Source organism: Schistocerca americana, chromosome 6 (genome assembly GCF_021461395.2).
Source record: "Schistocerca americana isolate TAMUIC-IGC-003095 chromosome 6, iqSchAmer2.1, whole genome shotgun sequence".
NCBI classification, from domain to species: Eukaryota; Metazoa; Arthropoda; class Insecta; order Orthoptera; family Acrididae; genus Schistocerca; species Schistocerca americana.
The window spans coordinates 143,239,928-143,260,107 of NC_060124.1; the positions used below are offsets into that span (position 1 = coordinate 143,239,928).

Below are 20,180 nucleotides of genomic sequence, written 5' to 3' on the forward strand. Positions count from 1 at the left end.
ACAGTCTTCACTTGAGGTTTGTGTGAGAACAGTGTACACCAACGAAGAGAAGCCAGGAATAGTAAACATCTGCGAAGAATGTGAGTCAGCATAACATAACTGCAATAATGTTTTGCTAATTTACATTCGGATAATTTATATTTCCCATAGATGTGTGGCATTTACACCTTCTCTTCATTGGTGTACTTTGTTCTCACACAAAATTTCAATAGAAGACGGTTGACTGAACGAGTGGCGTGCATCTTTCTTGTTGTTCCATTTGTTTCCTGTCAACATCAGCAACTGGACGAGTTATGTTTCTGGCAGAACCTGCACTGCGCGCTAGTACAGCGAGTCAAAGTCAGTGTTGTGTTACGTCTTCAGTAGCGTAATGTTTACGTGAATGGTACACTGTGATACGGTTTTCATTAGGTCTTGAGGAGAGGAAATGGATTACTGAATAAAAAATATAGCAAAGTTATTAAAAAAGACGTACTGCTTTGCTCACGCAAATCCCAAAATTTCAGTGGGTATGCACAGCATGCCTCACTGAAAATTGTAGTATTATTTTTTATTTACCTACCTATTCTGTAACAATTATCGTTTTCGTCGTACCCAACCGGCACTATAAAGGTTTGCAATTTAAAAAATCGATTCACTCGTCGCATTGATGGGCGGCTGGCTCTTGTAATACACTGCTGGCAAAACGTTATCTGAAAACAAACAGGTAATTGAATTCGTAGGAATTGAAATCCACGGTGACATATAAGAGAAGTGACCGTTTCCTAAAAAGTCCGAATACTAAGGGAATGCCGCTTGTTAAATTAATAACGCAAATTGAAGGCGGTCACCTTTAATTATTATTATTATAGTATTAAATAACTAGAATGTTGCCGGTTGGGTACAATAAGATGAAAATGTTTATACTACGAAGTAGGAATTTAATTTGCGGTTTCTTTTAAGATAAACTTTTTACACAACCACTTTTACCTGTGAGCAGACATATCGGCTGCGAAGAGTGCCCTCTCCCTCTTAGCTAAAATATTCAGAAAATGGCCAGCACTTATAACAACTTGGCGAAGTTCATTGTGATTTGACTGGCAGCTCTACAGTGATCACGAAACGCAACAATCAGCGAGAGACTTTTTCTTGTGAAATCATGTTGGATGTAGTGTAACTTACAATGAATTTGAATTTTTAGACTTTAACAATTGAACGAACAACGAAGCAGTCAGAACGTGTAGACCGTTAGATGTTAGTTTTTGTTCTCTTTGAAATGTGTCACCTGTGCTCGGAATTATATTATGTCTTCACGTCTTACGTGTCAAGATCACTAAATGGGTAGTATACAGCGAAATACAGAAGGAATTCGACTGATAATTGACAGGGCGTAGCAGTAAAAGTGATCCATCTTCGGCAGCTTGTGCCAATGAAATCCCTGTTACTATTTCTGGAAAGTCTACGAAAAATGATACCGGTACTGAAAGTGGCAGCCGCAGGAGCAGAACTTTTCAAAAAAACATTGGGTAAAAACATATACATGGACTCAGTATGAAGAATAGAGTGACAGAGTTTATTGTTTTTTGTGTAGGTCTATTTATGAAAACAAGAGATAGCCTCCGAAAACTGCTACTGCGTTCAAGGATTCCTATAACGCTTTCGTTAAGTACAGATTTAATTTCTGATCCGTTGCTCCAAAACGATTCAAATCTCACAAAAAAATAATCTGCATATGTGTTCAGTTAGTACAAATAATTCATTGAGAAAAGCAGTAAATATTCTGTCATCATGTAGTCATTCTAAACAAAAAGAAATGAAAGCCGCTACTGTTTGTTTAAGGACAATTTTTACTTTAGTATTGTTCTCCGTTTGCCAAGGATTGGCATGACGTGGTCATGTTAATGAGTCTTTTAATTTTGACAATCTTCTGAAATATCAGTCCCCTAGAACTTAGAACTACTTAAACCTAACTACCCAGACTGAAGCGACAAGAACCGCTTGGCCACACTGGCCGGCTCTCTCAAGACAAAATTAATGAAATTATAGCATTGATAGTCATATCTCCTCGGACAATTTTGATTCAACAAATAAAAGAATATGATTTTTATGCTTTACTGTTGGACGAGACATCCGATATATTAATTAGAGAGCAGATCTTGGTTTGTTTTTGTACTGTTAAAAACGGATTTCCGCTCAAGACAATGTCTCATCTTGTCATAATAGATAGTACTTACTTTACTTCTTTTTACGGTGACAATTTAGACTATAGAGATATTTTGTTGGATGTGGTAAAACAGCACAATGTTATACTAGATAGCTTTGAAAGTGTAGTACAATACTTGAGTGGGACAAAGGATGACAAGTGTGTAGCTCTGAAGAACAGGTTACCAGATTACGTAAAATTATTGCGACTTCTTTTAACGATACCTGTATCGTAAAACGTGCATTTTCTACACTTCGAAGACCGAAAGCTTACACCAAAGCCACCTTGAAGCGAGACAAGTTAAATCATGTAGCATTATTGAACATCCATTCTGATCTCGCAAGGAAACTGGACCTGGAACCTCTAATCAACGAATTCATCGGCAAAACAACTGTCAGGCGGAGCACATTCCAGTCTCTCCCTATTTAGGTGAGTGATCATTTACTGTAAGTTATTTTTGTAGCATTTATATTTACTATAATTATATAGGGGGTAATTATACACTCCTGGAAATGGAAAAAAGAACACATTGACACCGGTGTGTCAGACCCACCATACTTGCTCCGGACACTGCGAGAGGGCTGTACAAGCAATGATCACACGCACGGCACAGCGGACACACCAGGAACCGCGGTGTTGGCCGTCGAATGGCGCTAGCTGCGCAGCATTTGTGCACCGCCGCCGTCAGTGTCAGCCAGTTTGCCGTGGCATACGGAGCTCCATCGCAGTCTTTAGCACTGGTAGCATGCCGCGACACCGTGGACGTGAACCGTATGTGCAGTTGACGGACTTTGAGCGAGGGCGTATAGTGGGCATGCGGGAGGCCGGGTGGACATACCGCCGAATTGCTCAACACGTGGGGCGTGAGGTCTCCACAGTACATCGATGTTGTCGCCAGTGGTCGGCGGAAGGTGCACGTGCCCGTCGACCTGGGACCGACCGCAGCGACGCACGGATGCACGCCAAGACCGTAGGATCCTACGCAGTGCCGTAGGGGACCGCACCGCCACTTCCCAGCAAATTAGGGACACTGTTGCTCCTGGGGTATCGGCGAGGACCATTCGCAACCGGCTCCATGAAGCTGGGCTACGGTCCCGCACACCGTTAGGCCGTCTTCCGCTCACGCCCCAACATCGTGCAGCCCGCCTCCAGTGGTGTCGCGACAGGCGTGAATGGAGGGACGAATGGAGACGTGTCGTCTTCAGCGATGAGAGTCGCTTCTGCCTTGGTGCCAATGATGGTCGTATGCGTGTTTGGCGCCGTGCAGGTGAGCGCCACAATCAGGACTGCATACGACCGAGGCACACAGGGCCAACACCCGGCATCATGGTGTGGGGAGCGATCTCCTACACTGGCCGTACACCACTGGTGATCGTCGAGGGGACACTGAATAGTGCACGGTACATCCAAACCGTCATCGAACCCATCGTTCTACCATTCCTAGACCGGCAAGGGAACTTGCTGTTCCAACAGGACAATGAACGTCCGCATGTATCCCGTGCCACCCAACGTGCTCTAGAAGGTGTAAGTCAACTACCCTGGCCAGCAAGATCTCCGGATCTGTCCCCCATTGAGCATGTTTGGGACTGGATGAAGCGTCGTCTCACGCGGTCTGCACGTCCAGCACGAACGCTGGTCCAACTGAGGCGCCAGGTGGAAATGGCATGGCAAGCCGTTCCACAGGACTACATCCAGCATCTCTACGATCGTCTCCATGGGAGAATAGCAGCCTGCATTGCTGCGAAAGGTGGATATACACTGTACTAGTGCCGACATTGTGCATGCTCTGTTGCCTGTGTCTATGTGCCTGTGGTTCTGTCAGTGTGATCATGTGATGTATCTGACCCCAGGAATGTGTCAAAAATGGCTCTGAGCACTATGGGACTTAACATCTATGGTCATCAGTCCCCTAGAACTTAGAACTACTTAAACCTAACTAACCTAAGGACAGCACACAACACCCAGCCATCACGAGGCAGAGAAAATCCCTGACCCCGCCGGGAATCGAACCCGGGAACCCGGGCGTGGGAAGCGAGAACGCTACCGCACGCAGGAATGTGTCAATAAAGTTTCCCCTTCCTGGGACAATGAATTCACGGTGTTCTTATTTCAATTTCCAGGAGTGTATGATGAGCATACCTCAAGATTTTCAAAAGAAAGCGCCTATGACTGCTTTTAGTATCTTCGTAACGAACTGTTACAAGACATGAATACCTCTTTGTAGCTAAATAGTTTGCTTGACACATTTTTTATTTTGATTCTGGGCAGAAAGTTATATCGGGTGGTGAAGATAACAGGGACACCCATTTTACTGTTTCGATTATTATTATTGTTCTTCTGTGAATAGGGTAGTAGGAGAAGGATCTACACTATTTCAGAGTAGACTTACCAGTAATAAAATCTTTAAAAACCGGGAGAAAAAACGTACATACGAAAAAAAAAATTATATCACCACCGTAAACACTTAGCTGAAACTACGCAAACTTTGCTAAAGTCTTAGCAAAAGATGGAAAATGGTTCAAGTATTTCTGCAACAAGTATCCTCATCTACGATAAGCAAAATTAAAAGAAGGCGTGTTTATTTGATCTGACATCCGACAAATGATGTACGGTTCCAAGTCTGAAAAAAATGGTGTGAATGAGAGAGAGGCTTCAATAGTGTTCAAGGAGGTTACTACTATGTTCTTAGGCAACAAAAGGGTCCCATTATATTTACACTGAAGGCAAAATGCTAAAAAACTTCAAGAAGCTGGCGTTTTGTGGAGTCACAAGAGTCATGCTTTGAAAAGTCACTGATTTTACTTTGAACATTCGGATGACGTCTTTGAGCAACAAGCTGACCAATTGATCGAGACATGAAAGTGAAGGAAACACGATATCAAAACAGTTAGGATACCAATACGATTGTAAACTATTGCCGATTGCTTCACAGAGGCGTACAACAAGCAATTCGCTGCATGAGAAACTATGTCGTGTGCTTTAAGTAACAGAGACAAGAGAAGTGTAAGGAAACAGACACACAATTCCTCTGAAACAAAGAGGCATTTCATGTTTATACTTCATTACTACCGTTGTTCACGCTGAAAAATTACATTGCTTTTCATTAGAATTAAGAATGTTTCACTAATTTTCTAACTGGTAATGAAGTCACACTGTGACAAAACTGTATGTGACAGGAAAAATTGCCGGCCGAAGTGGCCGTGCGGTTAAAGGCGCTGCAGTCTGGAACCGCAAGACCGCTACGGTCGCAGGTTCGAATCCTGCCTCGGGCATGGATGTTTGTGATGTCCTTAGGTTAGTTAGGTTTAACTAGTTCTAAGTTCTAGGGGACTAATGACCTCAGCAGTTGAGTCCCATAGTGCTCAGAGCCATTTGAACCACAGGAAAAATTCAGTGCCCAAGGATTTATATGAACTTATATTCTTCTCAGGTTGTCTTAGTTTCAGTCATTAATCTAAGTGCAATGTTAAATACGAGACTCTTACGCAGTGGGAAGTCCCTTTTTATCCTGAGAATCTCAGAACATTTGAAACACTTTTGTCATCAACGAACATATTTAAATATGCAGTTTCATAATTTGCAGTGCTAAATGTTGAAGGAGACAGTCGTCAATACAAATTTCTATATGTGCAGGAAGATGGGGCACAAAACAACTTGTGGCATACCTGCGCAGGCGGGTGGGGCGAATGGTAATTGCTGATAATTGTGGAACTGTGGTCGTGGGGGCTCCGTTGTGCACGATCACCGAGGGGTACTGGAGACGCAGTTCGACAGGTGAAGCCCACGCAGAAACTTTTACGCCACAGCTAGCGAGTTTGCAAACGATCGTATTAAAAGGTATGTCAGTACGACCAATAGCTGAAAAAACTACATAGACTTCGAAGTCAATAGTTCCTCTCTAGAGTACTAGAAAATAAATAGTCACATAAACAAAGGTTTAACAAAGCAAAACAAACCCGACCACTTGCTGCCAGAAGAAAATCTCACAAAACGAAAAAGGAGTAAAAAATGCAGCGTAGTGGGCGGCGTCGCTTACAACAATGTACAATAAATAACATGTGTCATGTGGAAACTGTGTGTCACTCCTTTGACAACCTGTTACCCAAAATTACTTAAAACAGAATTTTCTTCTCCTTCTTCCACGTCTTTGCAAGGTAGTGAAGCCTTGGGAAGTACGAGTACTTGCAGCTATGTTTTCCCCCTTCTTCTTTATTCCCTTTCAGTGCGACTAAACTGACAAGCAGTTCCTGCAACCCTTTCAGGCACAGTTTTTAATGAAAATTTTGTTTTCTCGTTTGCCTCTTGAGACAAAAATTTAATGCCATTGCATATAATCACACGTGCCCGACTGCGAAGAACTTTTCCTACAGCTATGGTCGCAGGGACCGCTGTGCCATGCTACGTAGTAAAGCGATACCAGCGAGAACGATCGTAGTGTGCAAGTCGCTGTGGGACAGTCAACCGATGTAGCAGCCCCTTCGGAACCACGAGTTGTATCGTCCACTTTTCAGAACGGCGTTTCTAAAAAACATCACGTTACTCTGTGCGAGCTCTGCGACTGAAGCACAAGCGAACTACGATTTTGCGAATTTTGTTTCTGTATAGATATAAACAGACTTAATGTTTTTTGGTACCATATGGGGAAGCTTCTTTATTTGACATACTGAATATAAGTCGTAATAGGTGAAAAATTTTGTTCTTATTTGAGTGTGGGCGAAAGAGCAAAATTGTTTGTATTAGAATAAATAACTGAATTGAAAAAAGTATACTTCACATTTCTAAACACCACAAGCTGCACATAGCTCTTACACCATATGAGGTCTCTAGCTCAACCTTTCTTTCATTTTAACTATGAACAACGAAAGGACACTCGTCGTCTTTAATTGACTGCATTATCCTAGTGTGCATGCTGTTCTGAAGAAGACGACAAATACACCATCAGTTACCCTCTTTGATTTCAAGAAAAAAACCAACTGATTACAGTGCGTTCTTTAGTGTTGGCGTATAAATTTTATATGATTCGTTGCCTTTGGTTCTGCACACTCTTAACAACAGAGTGACAGAGAAAAGAAGAGTGACTATTAAAAAAGTGGATTAAATGCGAACAAATTGACTAGCTGCAGGAAGAGATCAGAGTAATCTCAAATGTATGCACCCAGGACGGTGGCAGTGTTACAAAAGGACACAACGCAACGCACCTCAGCTGCCCTGTAATAAGGTCGGTGGCTGCAGGAATTCCGTTCTGCCAAAGCAACTGCTGACCAACAGAGCAAAAGAGCCCCGTTCAAGAACAAAGGCGGCCAGAAAACGTCTTAAGTGATGCGGTCCATGTCTCGGAAAACACACACACACACACACACACACACAATCTATCCCACGGACACTTTGCTTTCTGACTAACATGGTCGTTTTCGTTACTGTCCTCGAAACTACAGAGCCTCGAAGTACGCCGAGCAGCCTAGCGGTCGCTTCTCACTCTCGGAACAGCCCCTCTGCACTCGAGGTAAATAGGCAATGCAGAAACTATGAGAGATTCCAGATTCGCGACCGTATAAACTAGAATTCGCTCTGTTCATTCACGAGAGTTTCGAGTGTATACATCGATGGTAGAATGTGGAGTTTTTTGGGTACTGGACACTGTCTGCTAATTAACGCTGCAAACTCACCCTTGGAACTATATTCAGAATACTAAAAACATCGAATGTGGAACGTTGCTCTTTATAACGACGTATCATCGGAAACAAAGGTAAGAAGATTAGGTTCGACACCCGCATCCTTAGCCGAGGTCGCTAACGCACACCTGTGCAGTGACGCTCGACTCGGAGGTAAGTGGTTGGAATCGTGGTCATGGCAAATTTCACTGCCAGTATTTGACCGGGAAGGAAAGGTGAGGTGATGGTGCAAAATTTCTGATCACCAGCCTTTGCGTCAGTGGATTAAATCCCAAACCTCTCCGCGGTGTGAGGCCTTGCGACACAGTTAATGTGATCCGTCCGTCGGACGCGGACGTTAACCTTGGTGCTATTCGAGAGGAGTTGGATATATGCCGGCACCAATTTCCACCCTCTCCCTTCATCATCGTCATCATCATCATCATCATCATCATCATCATCAAACAATACAAACAAAACACCACACTATACACGCATCCATTACGCTCATCTACACTCTACAAATACATATACGATACAATTTTCAAAAAACTGCAAGGCAAGGGGCCAATGAACGCGGAGGAAGAGCACCCTTTCCGACAGGCGTCTGAACCCACTCCGTGGGACTTCCCAGCTAACAGTGCCATACGTCATTCGCATTTTTACACTGGATTTGACTAAGTTAACTCTTACAGGACCAGTGTTCTTCGTTATGTATGTTCATGACTTGCAAGAATGCATCTGCTATTTGCAGATTGTTTCTACTGTCTGTAGTGCAACTTTCTCTGGTAAAATTAAGTAAATTTCAGTAAGATTTACTGAGTGCGGGATCGTCCAGCGATCGGAAGCTGATACTAGATAAAGAAAAGATCATATTTAGACCAAAAGCGTTTGTATCGTTTGAGTAAAGCATTAGTGAGAATATTACCCAAGTCTGAAACATCTTTCAAATTTTTTTGCTTCACTTTCTAGAAGGATATATAAAGCAACACCGATGTAAATTTTAAAGAGAAACGTCAGGGCTTAATTTTAAGAAGAGACGCTAGACTCTCACACCTGTATACACAGCGAATCATCATGATGTGCATGCCAGAGTATTCTTTTTATTTGTATGATACATTACGGTTTCTTCTCGTTCCATACACGGCGGAGCGTGGGAATAATGGCAGCCTGTGCGAGCTGTTATTTACTTAATTTTATTTGCACGATGTCCACGGGATACGACTTGCTCGTACAATTACAGCTTGCGAGAAATGGAGGTGAACCAGACCCAAATCGTATGAATATATGAAGATGGTATCTGTTCTTTCGGACAGATACCATCTTCGTATAGTTAAGGCTAAGCGGCCATTGACCTTCTTCTGTGCTAGATGCACACGCATTGCGCGAACTCTTACGGGACTCGGTAAGATTGTCTGCCGCGAGTAATACGTGTAATGGGCAGGGGCACTACGAATACAGTGTGTGGACATTAAGTTGGGGATGTGGGTCTCACGGGGATAGTGTAAGGGATAAATCCCTGCAGTCGCACTATCCTCTGTGCCCTCGGTGGCTCAGATGGATAGAGCGTCTGCCACGTAAGCAGGAGATCCCGGGTTCGAGTCCCGATCGGGGCACACCTTTTCAACTGTCCCCGTTGATGTATATCAACGCCTGTCGACAGCTTAGGGTCTTGATTTAATTATCATTTCAGACCCAAATCGAATCGGCGCGGCGGATGAACAACGGTTTGGTACTTCGGCCAGCCTGACTATAGCTTTTAGGCGATTTTCAATGTCTTAGCAAAGGTTGGGCTGGACCGCAGTCCCTACCTCAGAAAATACGATACGCAGACAGTTAAAATCCGATAACGTAAACAACAAAGTCTACACCATTCACAGACAGATGGCGCACACGATTTCCTGCCTCAGGTTAAACGTAGACCGTGGCGACAAGAAGAGCAGTCGGACAAAAAGTAAAAATAAAAATAAATTTGCCAAATCACCAAAATAGCAGACTCCATAGAGTGGAAAAAACGCTAGGAAAAAGGGGGGCTGAAGTATTTTTGTAGTATCTGCCCTGAAACACATTTCTTAAAGTTCTATGAGCAGGCTCTCGCGACATGAATGGCGTCTTTCTTCGCTTGCCAGCCAGTCTGGATTTTTAAAAATCTTAGCCAAATCCTCTCTCTAGTCAATCAAGCCTGTGAATTTGAAACACCTTCTTCTTTTTATTGGTGTTTGGCAAATTTTTTGACTGAACTGAACATTAACTTCCAAACGTCAATTTGGGCGCTTATGGAACGGAGGTAAAATTGTGTCTAGCGTCTCATCAAAGTCGAAATCATTAGAGATTGACAACCCACTGCTTTTACTCACTGTGCGAACGGGAAATACTTAAGCGCATTGTTTAACCGTTTCATGGGCCTTTTCTGCTATCAGTACAATCCTGGCACGTGTGAAGGTCCGTGGATAGTTTCAGAAGTGCTATACGTGATGTCATCTTTGGAATGGAAAGGAACTCTGAGCAGTCATGTTTACCGTGTGTCTAGTACAGTAGACAGACCACTGTACTGGAAGTCAGTTGGTGGGACAACCAGTGGACGGTGTACAAACACTACCGAAGAAGAGGCGGCAGTCTACTAAACGAGCGGCAAAGTGATAGGACGGGACAGAAGGAAACGACTTTAAAATAACACAACTTTTTCTCCAACTGACTTTCTTTTATGTGCGCCACCAAAAGTGTTCTGTAATGATTGGTTGATGATTTAAACAGGAACAACCAAATAATGCGAGCGTGATTCTCGAAAAGTGGAACTGTGTGTGAACATTGCTTTATTGTGTTTGTATGTTTAATAAATAATGATTAATAGTTTTCAGTCATTCGACTGGCTGTTGGACCTATAGAAGGAGCCCATTCAGACTGGTTCATGCGGTCTCAGAGTCTCCAAGACAAGTCACCAGCTGGATGAAGCCTGTCAGGAGATGACAAAATATAGCGTTCCCACGCTAAAATCATCCGTAAATCGCAGCAGTCACACTAACTCGAGCTTCTCATCATGTGATGGGTGTGGTTAATGTTACAGCTTCAGTTGCTGCTTGAAACTGCAGTGACTGTTCGTCGTTCTCTGAGTTATTAGAATGAAGTATGCCAAATTATATGACTGATAGGGTATGTGTAGTTGAAGCTTACGTGTGTATTGGTTTACCTTGACATGGGGGAAATTTACATGAACTATTCCATAACTCCAGTATTAATGCGAAGTATAGTGTTCAGAAGGTGCTAACCAAATTGTGGGTGACTGACGATACTAATGGGATAACGCCTGTTATGGCAAAATTTTTATATAAAACTGATGTCAAATTAATGATGCAAATTAATTAATTGATCAGTTAATTATTCCCCACCCCTGATGATATCATGGGTTTTTCCCAGTCTGGTGACGTCATCAGGCGGGCCCATCAGCTTAACAGCCTCAGTCTCATTCAGTAAGACAGCAGCAGCAGGAGAAGAAGAAGAAGAAGAAGAAGAAGAAGAAGAACAATGAAACATCAGCAGCAGCAGTTGAGATCCAGCACAGCTCTGCAGTACAGGAAGCAGCTGAAAAGTAAGTATCACATATTACATCTTTGTCTGTAGTTAGCACTATTACTTGTTGTTTCATGTCTTGGTCTGTATGTGACGCTTCCTCCTCCTTGTTCACCTGTAGCCTTTAACCTGTCGAGGTCTGCAGGTGTGACTACCAACATGTCGACTTCTGCTGCATCCAGGCCCACAGCAACCTGAGCCACCATCTCGTCGAGACCTGCACCGACCTCTGGATCAGCAGCAGAGCAACCTCCAGCATGTCCGAACCTGTAGCGACCACGTGGGATCCTGCAGCGCACATTGCCCACATGCTCGAGCAGGACAAGGAGTGGTTATTGTCTGTCCCACTCAATGATTTGGGTGATGAGGATGCCCGGCCTGTTCCTGACGCCTTGAATGCTGCTGGTGGTTCTAAACAACAAGATGGAGGTCAGTACTGGTCACCAATAAGTGACTAATCCCACCAGAACACCCCTGTGGTAGCGCAGGGGCAGAGTACAGATGCTGTGGATAAGAAGGTTCCACACATAGCCCACTTGCTGAAGCAAGGCAGGGAGCTGTTAGTGTCTGTCCTGCTCATCGATTTGTGTGATGAGGACACACAACATTCCCAACGCCTCGAGTGTTGCTGGTGGTCGTAAACAACAAAATGGAGGACAGTACTGGTCACCGACATACAACCCATCCCAGCAGAAAATTCCTGTGGCAGCCCAGGGACAGAGTGCAGATGCTGTGGATAAGAAGGTACCAAGTGAGCCCACGCTTTTCAATTCCATATACAATTTAACTCCTAGTGTAACAAAACGTGTAAAAGTGGGTATAGAAGCACATCATGACTGGTGCTTGCATGTGAGGATACAAATTGAAAACGTATCGAAGGGGGTGAAAATGCCTATTTCTAAGTTCGACTGAGACGAAATATGCTGTGCGGACATCAATCAGCAAAGGACCAAAGAGTATTATCCAACTCGTCCAACTGGACATTCGCCTTAAAGGTATGACACTATCCATTACAATAGTGAATGATGACACAGCACTAATGTGAAATTGGGTGACAAGTGTGTTTATCTACAGCATGCCTCAGTTATGACCTTATATGATGTGGATGCCTTGCACTGGAGAGACTGAGTCAATGGTTTCCAAGCACAGACTCTGCATACAGTGATGATGTAAACTTTCTATGTGTGTGCATAGTGTGCATATACTCGTAGATGACCTGAACAGTACCTTTTGTTTCTGCATCAACGCAGAGCCAAAAGGAAAAGAAGTTAAATGCAAGTGCAAAAAAAAAACAAAAAAAAATAACAGAGTACTGTGAGGTGCCCATCGGTTTGAAGGAGATGTGTGTGGAATTTATTTCATATCGCAAAGCTTTATTTGGGAAATATTGTACAGGTGAAAATAACATAAAGAAAGAGTCTGATGAATTTTTTGAAATACATCTGATGTATAATATTTAAATAAATAATGTGTATACACAATCACAAACTGTGTTTGTGTTTTATTTCACACCTCTCTAATTTTAGTCCAAGTACTACACTTATTAACATCATTATTTTTAATGCTGCACCTATAATCATGCAGCAATGGACAATTGCCTCAAACAACTCCTCAGTCATCATTGTCAAACTGAATGATGAAGTTACTTTTCATGTAGCTCTGTTGGTTAAGTGTCGGAACTATAGCAGCTACACATATTATTACCATCATCCTCACAAGTACATCTTTCTATACATGCTCACTACTTGTCGGTACCTGACGTAGTTGGTATCATGGCAGAGTGGGTGAAACATCCTCGTTACAAGGCCATTGTTGTAGGTAACTGGTCCTGTGAAGATGTAAAAGAAGACCTGAAGAAGAAGAACGAAATATTCCTTCCTGATTATATACGAGCATTTATTGTAGCTCCATCCAATTGTGGCAATACTAATGTTCTCATAACGCTGCTAAAACACATAGATGGAGACAGATTTGGACATGTTTGTGTATTTTCCAAAACTCTATTTCAACCCAAGTATCAACTATTACAGGAGATATTGCATGGTGTAAAAGGCGTTACATACATGACACTCAGTGAAAGCAGTGATATCCCTCCACCAGAAAAAGTAAAGGCAAACACTGTGTTCATATTTGACGATGTTGCTGTGGAAAACGAAAAGAAAATTCGAAAAAATTTCTGTTTCGGTCGTCATATGGGTGCTGGTAGATTTTATCTCTACGCCATACATATTCCAGGATCCCAAAACAGTTGGTTAGAAATAATGCAAACCTCATTCTAACTTTCGTACAAGACAATTTAAAACATTTATGAAGCACATGTAGGAAATGACATGTCGTACAATGATTTTGTAAAGATATGTGCTGATTGCTGGAATCATTCACAGTATGCGTAACTCGTTATTGATTACAGACGAAACCTCCAAGAGTTGATGCATATATAGCCTGGAAAGAGAGGTGAGTACATCAGTATACGCTGCGCCATTGATAAATAGTCTCGCATGTCTGGCCCTCAACCCGAGCGAATGGGTATACATAGACAAAAAAAATCGCTTGCACACGGATGCAAAAATTTGGACTATCTTGCATAAAACTGCAGGAATGCGCAGATAGACGCGTATTACTGGACTCTTCTCAGAAAGTCAATGCTTTAAATGACTTAGTTCATGAAATCAGTAAGAAAGTAACCGATTTAACTGAAAAGGTTGAGGCTATTGAGGGCAAAAAGATATAGAGGCCCTAGTTATTAAGAAAGGAGAGCAGCCACATAATAAGAGGAAGAAGAGCGCATATATAAAGCCTCACGCAGCAGAGAAGTTAGGCGCGGAAAGCTGTTCGAGAGATTTTGCGGTTGCTAAGGTTAGGGCGTATGGATCAACAGCAACAATAAGTGAGACCTTTAAACCGATTACTGAATCAGCCAGGCAGCTCTCAGCAAAAACAAAAACACACAATAACGATGGTGTCGCCATTGACGAATTCGTTATCTGTCACGTCCCTGGCCAGACAGATAGAACATTCGGTGTCAGCAGAGGAAGACCATACATCTGGGTTCAAATGGCTCTGAGCACTATGGGGCTTAATTTCTGAGGTCATCAGTCCCCTAGAACTTAGAACTACTTAAACCTAACTAACCTAAGGACATCACACACATCCATGCCCGAGGCGGGATTCGAACCTGCGACCGTAGCGGTCGCGCGGTTCCAGACTGTAGCACCTAGAACCGCTCGGCCACTCCGGCCGGCGTACATCTGGGCACGCAGCCTATAACTGTAACTGATGACACAATACTGACTGGTGATACACAGTTTGACAGAACAATGGCTTAATGAACCTTATTTTCCTAAGACCCACGAAAAAAATGATTGGGAAATGTACCGTGAAATACTGCATTTGACTGATGTGCATCAGAACGCGAAAAGAGCAACAAGAAGTATGAAACCATAATAAAATCAATAATTGATGGTGGAAACAACAGCAGCCGTGGTTATGGAATTGACATTGAGTATAAACCAGTGAACAATCGAATCCGGCAGTACTCATGATGACCCCAACGAGCTAATAGATCGACTACGTCTGCTGATGGCATCGGCTGCTACAGGTAATACAACTCATTCGAATGAGGCTATTCCAATAATCTACGAGCTTAGAGAGAGACGTATCCTCGAAATAAGTACGAAGACAGTAGTTCGAGAATTGCACAAACCAGCGCGCAAACCATGCCCTCGTAGGCATTTAATGACCAAAGGTTTATATGACTTCTGGCAAGATATCTTGTAGATATGAGGGAATATTCTCATAAGAACAATGGATTCAAATATATTTTAATGGTTGCAAAAACGGTGAGAAATGTCACAGATGTGTTTGCGCGTTTGTTGCAGACAGTGGCGAATCGATGCCCGAACAAACTCCAAACCGATCACGGTGGAAAGTTTTGCAAAAGTTATTTCAAAACCATGATGCAGCGGCATGGAATGCATCACTACTCAACATTCGCCTACCGGACGGGGGAGTAACGTAGAATGTCTGAAAAGAACAATAAAAGGTCAAACGTGGATGCATTTGAATTTTCGCGGATCTTACAAATGGACAGGTATCCTCCCAGAGAATATTGCTCAGTATAATCGAACAAAACACACCACAATAAAAATGAGACCAATCTATGTTCGTGATAATGGACTCATGAACACGGTGTAATATCGCATTAAATGCTGGATCCACGGAAACAGAAATTTAATATACGTGATTTGGTATGCATCTTAAAACATAAGACAGTGTTTGAGAAATCATTCCTGCTAAACTGATCAGCAGAGATATTTACAGTTTCCAAGGTGCAAACAACGAATGCTAGAATTTATATCTTAGTAAAGGTGACGAAATTGCTGGTTACTTCTACGCTGAAGAGTTGCAGAAAAGCACAGAACGGGATGTGTTTCTCGTGGAGAGAGTCATAAGACTTCGAGGAAATAGAACGCTATTCAAACGACATGGTTTTCCTGCAGCTCAAAACGGATTGATGCAAATGTTTTGCTATATAATGGAGTGCGCAGCCCACAATCAGCACAGTAGAATAACATGCGTGCTAGGAGACGTATTAGAGGAGGTGGTGGTATTCTAGATAAACTGCCAGTGGAATTACACAGTCCGGGATATGACTACTGTGGACCTGGAACAAAGCTTCAAAAATGCTTGGTACAAGGGGATAAGAGGATTAATCTGCTCAACAAAGCTTATATGGAACACGACACTGCATACACTGCAAACAAAGATCTCCCAAGACGCCACATTGCAGGCAGAATTTTAGTTGATACGGCTAAGGCGATATGCAAAAGAAAGTATATTGGTGTAGGCCAACGCATTGCAGCATTTGCAGCTGGTAAAACCAAGCGTGGAAAAATTAAGTTGTTTTAGGAGTGGCGAATTTCAAACAAGTTATGACCATTGCACGCTGTGCACTAAAGAAGAAGAAGAAGAAGAAGAATGGGAAGCAAAGGTTTTTGACGAATTGTATTCCACACAATTCCAAAATTGTTTAAACAATATACAATATTCCATAAACAATATCCCCGCAAACTGTTTAAATGTTCCAACTGTGTGTGCAAGTGTATTCTGAGTAGTTTTGTGATATATACTCAGGTTGTGAAGCAAATCGATTATTTAATATTTCCTGTGACACATCTTTTGAAGCAACATTTGCAGGGTTTTGTGACATCTTCGAGATACGTATGTCACAATATTCCGCCCATTGCTTAAACACCAGATTTAATAACTCCTGAAGCAATTTGTATTCAACGACAAGGGGAAGGCTGGGGTATTTCCCGCAAACTTGCCACGAGGAAAGTGTACCAGGGAGCAAGGCTGGGGCATTTCCCTCTGTGATGGAAGTGCTTCGCGCAGCCTTGTGGCTGTCACGGTCGGTCACTGGCTGGTGCTGCAAGCCCAGCGCGTGACTCCTTCCAGCGGACGCGACTCTGGTGTACGGAGCGAAAGCGAGAAAGTTTTTCAGCTGTATTTAGCACGATCTATGACAGTGTAATTATATTGTTCCTTTCACTATCAGTATAAAAAAAGTACCGCAATTGTTTAACATCGTCTAAATTGTTTAACTACCAGCGGAAATTCCGAGGTGTTTTGCAGTTTCAGAAATAAATAAACAATATTCTTAAATTGTTTAAACAATGCCTTATCCACGCTATATTAGCGTACTGCCATGAGGTCCTTCCAGTGAGCAGCTCGACACAGACTGACCGAATTTTCCGCCAGTTTTTCCCTGGGCCGCCATCTTGGATTATGTCACAGGAGGGGAGGGTGCTCAGAGTTCCCTTTGGGGGACCCACATGCCAGCTGTAAAAACCCATGACATCGTCAGGTGTGGGGATAATTAACTGATCAATTAATTAATTTCGATAATTAATCTGATATCAATTTGACATCAAAAGCCGGTCAGAACCGGCTTTATCCCACTAATGACGATGTGTGTAATTCCAGCGTAACCGAAAGCCTTCAGTTCTGACTGTGGAAGCGCTTGGACACATTTTGCGTTAAAAATATGTCATGTGTCTTTTGTAATTCACGGATGTTAAAACATTCGTCTTGTCAGTCTGCACTTAAGCCCTTACAGTGCTTGATCCTTACTGCATTTCGTGTGTTCTGGAGTTACTTCCAGCAGATAAAAAGAAAGCATTGCGACTTATTGCTTGAAAAGATTGCGGATGGTGAAATTGATCTGCCACTGTATTTTATGCGTGATGCTAAATGGTTTCACCATTCAAGCCGTTTGGTCAGCCAGACTAATCGCTTCTGATCTTCCGAAAACCAACACACTGGGCACAAAATTTCGCTTCACACACACACACACACACACACACACACACACACACACAAAGGAATTCGGTGCGCGTTTCCTGGTAATCGAATTGATATTCACTGACACCGCTGTCTTCAACTTCACGAGAGCTTCTATTGTCAATTACAAGAACACGAAAGGCATTAGTGCTCTTTACAGCAAGATAGAGCGACGTATCACACATCTCACCAATCGCTGTCTCGAATCCATGAAATCTTAGCAGAAGAACGAACAATAAGCTTAGGTTTGTGGAAGCCTTGTCTGGTGGACGTGTATGTTTGTATTTTTATCTACGTACATATTTAATAAGAGAAGTGTACGAAAATAACTCTAAAACGGTAGACCAACTGAAGAAAAACGCCCCGGTATAGTAAAACAATCGATGTTGCAGTTCTGCGTAAAATGAGTTTCAATGTGATATCACAAGCTCATAATTACGTAGAAGTGCTGCGTATGGTCCACACGAACATCTTGATGAGCGCTACCAAGCTCATACCATTGTATACTATTTCCATGCCTGTGGGATATATTGATTAAAATATGCGAACTTATTGTCAATATTTTCAGTAAAAAAGAAGTCATGCCTACAGAGCAAGAACGGTGCGAGTACATGATGCCTACTGATTGCGTGTAACTTCTAAGGTAAAGACCGCAACATGGCACGTTCAGAGGACGGCGCATTTGTCTTGGACATTACGAGTTTTGCCAAGAGCTATGACGAACAGGAGGAGACGCGCTCTCCACGTATTAAGCCCGCGATGAAACCCGAGCCCGCGGCGCCGCTGAGGTCTGCCGCCGGCGCTGCCGAGTCGTGAGAGCTGTACGTGCCGCGGCATTAGCGGAAGCCAGAGGGAAGGGAAACAGCTTCCAGCAGAACAAGAGCCATCCTCCAGTCCACACGAAGTGCTGCCCCCCCCCCCCCCCCCACTCTCTCTCTCTCTCTCTCTGATCGCAACGCTAACCACTCGTTGCCAACTTCTGAACCAAGCCAGAGGAACGAAGATTAGGATTTAACACCCGTACACTTCCGTATTATTACCGAGGAAGCGAAAGAATAGGGAAGAGAGTTCGTTGCTTAATGACCCATTCAATGGTTTGCTTAAAATTATTTACAGAGTCCAAAGAACCCATTAATGAGGCAAACTTGCATTCCCATACACGAGTCAAATGTTGAAGGACTGATCCATTCTTTCGGTGCGACCTGCTCGAAGATACTGATGACGGAAATACTGTCATCTCCACCTTAAGAAGGTGGAATAGTTAAGCCCCTAGCTGCCTGAAATAAGCACTGGTAACAGAAAAGTTTAGCTTCTGCCACTGTGAATTACACTGAAGAGCCCAAGAAAAAGGTCACCTGCCTAATATAGTGTAGGACCCCCGCGAGCAGGCAGAAGTGCCCCAACACGACGTGGCATGGACTCGACTAATGTCTGAAGTAGTGCTGGAGGGAACTGACACCACGAATCTCCGTAACAATACGAGATAGTGGAGATCTCTTCTGAACAGCATGTTGCAACGCATCCCTGATATGCTCAATAATATTCATGTCTGGGGAGTTTCGTGGCCAGCAGAAGTGTTTTAACTCAGAAGAGTGTTCCTGGAGCCACTCTGTGCAATTCTGGGCGTGTGGGGTATCGCATTGTCCTACTGGAATTGCCCATGTCCGTCGGAATGCACAATGGTCATGAATGGATGCATGCGATCAGACAGGATGCTTACGTACGTGTTACCTGTCTGAGGCGTATCTGGACGTATCAGGGGTCTCATATCACTCCAACTGCATACGCCCCACAACATTACAGAGCCTCCACCAGGTTGAACAGTCCCCTGCTGATATGCAGGGTCCATGGATCCATGAGGTAGTCTCCATACCCGTACACGTCCAACCGCTCGATACAATTTGAAGCGATACCCGTCCGACCAGGCAACATGTTTTCAACCATCAACAGCCCAGTGTCGGCGTTGGGCCCAGGCAAGGCGTAAAGCTTTGTGTCGTGCAGTCATCAAGGGTACACGGGCGGGCCTTTGTCTTCGAAAGCCCATACAGATGATGTTTCGTTGAATGGTTCGCACCCTAACACTTGTTGAGGGCCAGCATTGAATCTGGAGCAATTTGTGTAAGGGTTGCACTTCTGTCACGTTGAATGATTCTCTTCAGTCGTCGTTTGTCCCGTTCTTGCAGGACCTTTTTACAGCCGCAGCGATGTCGGAGAGTTGATGTTTTGCCGGATTTCTGTTATTCACGGTGCGGTACACTTCTGAGATGGTCGTACGGGAAAATCCCCACTTCATCGCTGCCTCAGAGATGCTGTGTCCCATCGCTCGTGCGCCGACTACAACACCACGTTCAAACTCACTTAAATCTTGATAACCTGCGACTGTAGCAGTAGTAACCGATCTAACAACTGCGCCAGAGACTTTTTGTCTTATATAGGCG

The 20,180-nt window shown here is 43.3% G+C and overlaps 1 protein-coding gene and 1 non-coding gene across 2 annotated transcripts in view; one reads left to right on the forward strand and one right to left on the reverse strand.

Moving 5' to 3' along the window:
• LOC124619300 (eyes absent homolog 2) overlaps positions 1 to 20,180 on the reverse strand; it is a 760,861-nt gene that overhangs the window by 459,510 nt on the left and 281,171 nt on the right. The gene's annotated exons all lie outside the window — the stretch shown is intronic.
• Trnat-cgu lies at positions 9,375 to 9,449 on the forward strand. The gene has a single exon. It is a non-coding gene; the product is annotated as a tRNA-Thr (tRNA).